We start from the raw sequence: 5,643 nt of genomic DNA, 5'->3' as shown, positions 1-5,643 counted from the left end.
TGATACGTGTCACCTCGGTAAGTTAGGCCATCCCGAGCTAGTCGGACCTCGATCATTGCCGAGGTGCCCGAGACACCCGAGGTGGCTTGGCCCACTGAGGTGACAGGTGGCGCTGAAATGACAATATGTGTCGAGTCACAGTCTAGCTAGATGGTCGCATCCACGTGTCCTCCATCTACTAGGTCGGGCTAGATCACCCCTCATCAAATTCCATGAACTAAAAAGTGATTTTTTTTCTTATCTACAAAGATGCAGTATATTAGATGATCCCTTAGGGAAGGAAGAAATTTCAGGTTTCAATGGAGCAAGAAGCAACAAGGTTATTGGTAGTGTTCCCTTTTCACAAGAGGCCAAAGAAAGGGAGAATTATTGAGGCCAAAGAAACAATTGGACCCGTTGTAGTAGATGGCCCAAAAGGGAGGTAGATTCACATCTCAAAGCCTTTGAAAGAGCCCAACAGATGCTTCCTGACCTAGAGTAAGAAATGATTAATAAAGGAGTTGATAAGGTCGAACAGAGTTGTCTCTTTGATATCTACCTGGGTTCATCCTTCATTTGGCAACCTCAACCTTGCAAAGAGCAACCCAATGTTATGTTCATGTCCATTGCCACTAATACAACAAAGCTACACCTACAAGATGATTTTGTTGATGAGAATATTGATTCAAATAGAGTACCTAACCAGGTTGTTCCGTCTCATAGGAGCGTGAAGCCTCTAATTCCGTCATTAGGAAATTCACTCAACATCGACACACCACCACTTTGTTCATCAAAGTTAGTAAAAGAGCCAACTCTAGGCCATTTCCATGACCCTCTTGGAAGCCTCAAGAGGACCAGGTCTAGCAATACCACAACTGCAATATGCAAAGCATTTGTTGTCATTTACTACTATAGAGCATCTATCTCAAAGGCCGAAGGGTATTTCTAGAAAAAGGGTAATTTAGGAATTAAAAAAAATAAAAATGTCATGTGGCATCACATGCTAGCGGACATTAATGGCAAGAAGCTAACGATAAGGGGTGACTTTGTCCATTGTTAGAAATGCTAAGGGTACTTTAAATGATTATGCAAATAGTAGGGTAACCTCTTGTCTATTTGCTACATGATAGGGGTAGTTTAAGTATTTAACCTTTATTTTTTTATGCCGAGCCCGAGGCTTACTCTTGGGTAGTCTAACCCAAGTAATATACATTACATACATATTTAGGTTAAAAGACTTACACGGTGTTTGGAACCATGGGTGTTTATTGAACAAATGCTACCACATAGGCGCCACTTCAGCATTTCCCTCATTATGTGGATTCGTACGCATAGAAACTTGCAAAAGAAAGCCTTGATTTATGTGTGCGCCTACCATTGGGGAAGCTTCATTTTAGTGCTCCCCCAATGGGTAGGCGTTTATTCACTGTTTTGCTGATGTGGTGCCTAATGGCGCCTAGTGGCACCTAAGTGTCAATAAATGAGTTCATAATTACTTTTCTCGGTTTTGCAAACAAATCAAGTATAAACATTTTGTGATTAAATGCCCATGGTTCCAAGCACATACTTAAACCTCCTCTAAGATTTCTTCTAAATATTGAAGCTTCCCCTCTTTTTCCAAATTAGACTAAGACTTCCCCTATTGAATGACATCGTTGGACAAAAATATCCCCTCTTTAAGAATTTTGTCTAGATCTTTGTATGCACATAAGATGATATGCCTGTTTATTATTATTTTTTTTTTTGTAAAACCCAATTTTACACTTCTTTATCACCCCTTTTCTTGCAGTTCTGTCTAGTTTTCTACTACCAAACAAAAAATGCTAGTAGAAACTCTTTTACTAGCACAATATTCTCACCAGGAATCTTGAAAACAGAAGATCTCTAAATCATATAAAGGACATAAAAAACCCAGTGAAGATTGACAAGAGAGCATCGATCTCCAAGTGGCCATTTGAATGTTTCTAGGAAGAGAATGCAACAAATTGCTAAAAATAAAATGAATTTGAGCTCTCGTGTCCTCACCTGAGTATGACACTCGACCATCAAAACCCCATTAGACCTCACTTACTTAGCAAAGGGATGGAAAGATTTAAGAGGTTCATTACTCAGCAAAACGAGTTTGAGCAAAAAACAAGAAGACTATGCTTTGATTTTGACCCATAAAGCCATGATGATATTGGTTCAAACCAAAAAATGGATATACCCTTTTTTCCTTTCACTATTCTTTCTTTTGGGCTAAAGAGCTTCGGAGGCTCAAAACTCGTTTTCTAGTGTAGTAGCACCTTTGATTTCAATTTACTGTTTCAGACAAGGTTTAAAATTTCATAACGTATTGGCTCGTATCGGCCGATAGATATCGTTTCTGTAGGAGTTCGATACATGGAACACACCAAAATCAAGAGTTTCACTCCTTTTTTGTCTATATCAATTCTATACATGTCCGTATCGGATTGTTTTACTATATATGTACCGATGATCAATACATTCTGAATTATTATTCCCCCCCATCAACTCCTATAATTACTATTTATGACCCCTATAACTACTCCCCATCTCTTTAATGACTCTTATAATTACTATCTATAACCCCTATAATTACTTCCCCTCTCTCTAATGACTCATATGCCATTAAACAAAGTTCAACTTCGGTCAATGCAATGCCTGTCCTTGCAACCTTTACAGTCTTGCATTATGAATATCTCCATACTTATGTTCTTTATTTCATGGGGAGATGTTCCCAATGCAAGGTTGAAAGAGGTTGTTCAAACAATGTGAGCACGGTCTTGCACTTGAAGCCGAACTCCATTAAACATGCCTTAAATTGACTCCTTTATTTAATGCTACATTTAAATTCAAATTCAAAATTATCATATACATTAAGCACACTTTAAATTGGCTATAAAAACTACAAGTAAAAATATTCGAACCTTAGTCATTTGTTTGTAATGATAATAAGTCTACCATTGTGCTATATTATAGTTGTTTGTCGTAAACATATGCACTTTTATTCTTAAATAAAATTTATCTTCTTAAGGAATGTTGGGTAATAAATGCTAAAATTGATTATTAAAATTTATATACTAATAAAAAATAATACAAACTATATTGATTTTATGAAAATTAATACATTAAAATTTTAATTCTTTCATCATTTTTCAATGGCAATTAAATGTGTTTCGATGTGTCACAATGTATATAAACCATTAAAATATGGTTTTTTATGTTTAAATAAATCCATTATAGTTATATAAAACTTATATTTGTTGTTATTAATATATTTTTTATGATTTCTTTGAATTTCCTAGTGTATCCATGTGTATCTTGATTTTTTCATCCATACCCATGCATATCTAAAGAGTATCCTGATATGTCTCTAAAAATTGTCTTACCAATACATCTTGTGCTTCCAATACTTTGAGCCTTGGTTCCAGATGAAAGAGAGAGAGAGAGAGAGAGAGAGAGAGAGAGAGAGAGAGAGAGAACAATGAGAGAAAAATTTAAACAATTATACCTACTGTTTGTCAAATGTAGACAAGCCCCGACAATGAGTCTTAGATTCTGCTTTCCTTTGTTTTCCATGACATCATCTTTATATAAGTGATCATATTCCTTTGGGTTATATTTTTGTGATTTTCTTTGAAAATTTAAAGAATAATAAAAGGCATAGAGGTCTTTTCGTCCATTCTATCAAATCTTATTGTAACTAGGGAGGTTTAAGTCTTGGCAGAAAATAAAGGGGTGATATAAGTATTTATCTTAAAACTTAGGGGAGGTTTAAGTCTTTTACCCCTTTTACCCCAATTTTTAGGGTTGTCCCTAGAATGATCTTAAATCTATCTCCTCCTACTCAATTTGCACACCTAATAATCTTGGCTTAGGAATGGTATGGAATGTAAGATTGTTATTGATGGATTTAATGTGCTAAGGGCATAATGCACATGAAACAAAAAGGGGTGTGAAACTGGCATCCACTAGACAAGGGTGATTGTGAATTAGGCCAATTTAAGTACTGCCACGTTGCCTTGGTTTTGGGCCAATTTAAACATCAAATATTAAGTATATCAAATGTTTATGTTATATAGCATATGATGTATCTAAAAAATGTATAATATAGGGTAAATTAGTGTACAAATAGAAAACAACCACTTTGTACCCTTTATTTGCCATGACATCATCTTTATATAAGTGATCATATCTTCCTTTGGGTTATATTTCTATGATTTTCTTTGAAAATTCAAAGAATAATGAAGGGTATAGAGGTCCATTTCATCAATTCTATCAAATTTTAATGTAGACTTATTGAGCAACTCAAGTTTGAGCTAAGATTGAGCCCAACCCAAGTGTATCAAATTTTGATCTATGTTAGGCTTGCATTGGGTAGATTGTGATTAGCCTCTATTATACATTTTTTTTTTCTTTTTCCTTCATTGGGATGGGGGGGGGGGGGGGGTTAGCCCATCTCAAGTACATCAAATTTCAATGTGGGTTAGGCTTGGATGGGATAAATTGGGCTTGTTCTAGATTCATGCATTAGGCCTAATTTTTAGGGTCAGGCCTAGAATGATCTTAAACTTGGATCATCCTTCCCGACTTACACTCCTAATCTTGGCTTAGGAATGGTATGGGATGTATAATTGTTATTGATGGATATAATGTGCTAAGGGCATAATGCACACCAAACAAAAAAGGGGTGTGAAAATGGCATGACAATGGTGACAGGCTTAGTAGTTATAAGTACTATAGGCATGGGGCTAGATTTATCGGAGTCAAGTTGCCTTGGTTTTGGGCCAATTTAAACATCCAATATTAAGTATATAAAATGTTTATGTTATATGACATATAATTTATGTAAAAAATTGTATAATATAGGGTAACTTATTGTACAAACAACCACTTTATACCCTTTGTTTACCATGACATCTAGAGGTGTAAATCGGATCGTGCCGCTTGCGGCCCGATTTTGAATCGGCTCAGCATGATGGAATGCGGGTCGTGCCAAGCACGACACAATCATGTAGGCCATGTTGGGCCGGCATGGCACGACTACATGTGTTGTGTTGTCCACGGCCAGTGTGCCGGCCTGATCCAGTACACGGCACAGCATGGCCCATGGGCGTGCAACAATCCAAGTGCACCTCACTTGAAAAACCTAGCCATTGGGGCCCTTGGGTGACCCTACAAATGGCTAGTTTCAGCTTTTTAGGGGGTTTTACAGAAATACTCCCTTGTTAACACTCGATTTTTGCTCGGTCTATCACTTGAACCTCCAATTTACCCTAAATTCCCAATCAGACCATTCCAATTCCCTCTGAAACACCTAAAAGGCCTAAAAAACCTAAATTCCCTTCGAGAGCCCTTAGACCCATTGTTAAACCTATCCAATATCAACCTGATGACCCTCGATCAACCACTATTTGCACCTCAAACCTCATATCAAACACTGCCATCAGACTCAAGGCCTCTCAAAATACCTATCCAGCAAATCTCAACTCAAAATTCCTTTGTTTACCCTATCATCAAACGAAGATTCCATTTCAGCCCCTGTTGTTAGCCTAAAACACCCACAACCTAAATCTCCTTGATTTAAACACATCTGAGCCAATAAAACCATATGATTGAGCCCTGGGCACACCAAAACACCTGACCATAAAGTTTCAATCC

At 36.9% G+C, this 5,643-nt stretch overlaps 1 pseudogene; it reads left to right on the top strand.

Moving 5' to 3' along the window:
• The first annotated feature begins 299 nt into the window (after positions 1–299).
• On the top strand, positions 300–928 carry LOC148789992 (protein POLLENLESS 3-LIKE 2-like; annotated as a pseudogene).
• The last annotated feature ends 4,715 nt before the right edge of the window (positions 929–5,643 follow it).

The sequence above is a fragment of the Nelumbo nucifera genome, chromosome 8, assembly GCF_055504915.1.
Source record: "Nelumbo nucifera cultivar China Antique chromosome 8, China Antique-T2T, whole genome shotgun sequence".
NCBI lineage: Eukaryota > Viridiplantae > Streptophyta > Magnoliopsida > Proteales > Nelumbonaceae > Nelumbo > Nelumbo nucifera.
The sequence above is the reverse complement of the archived record's forward strand: the minus strand, read 5'-3'. Positions and strand labels throughout refer to the sequence as shown.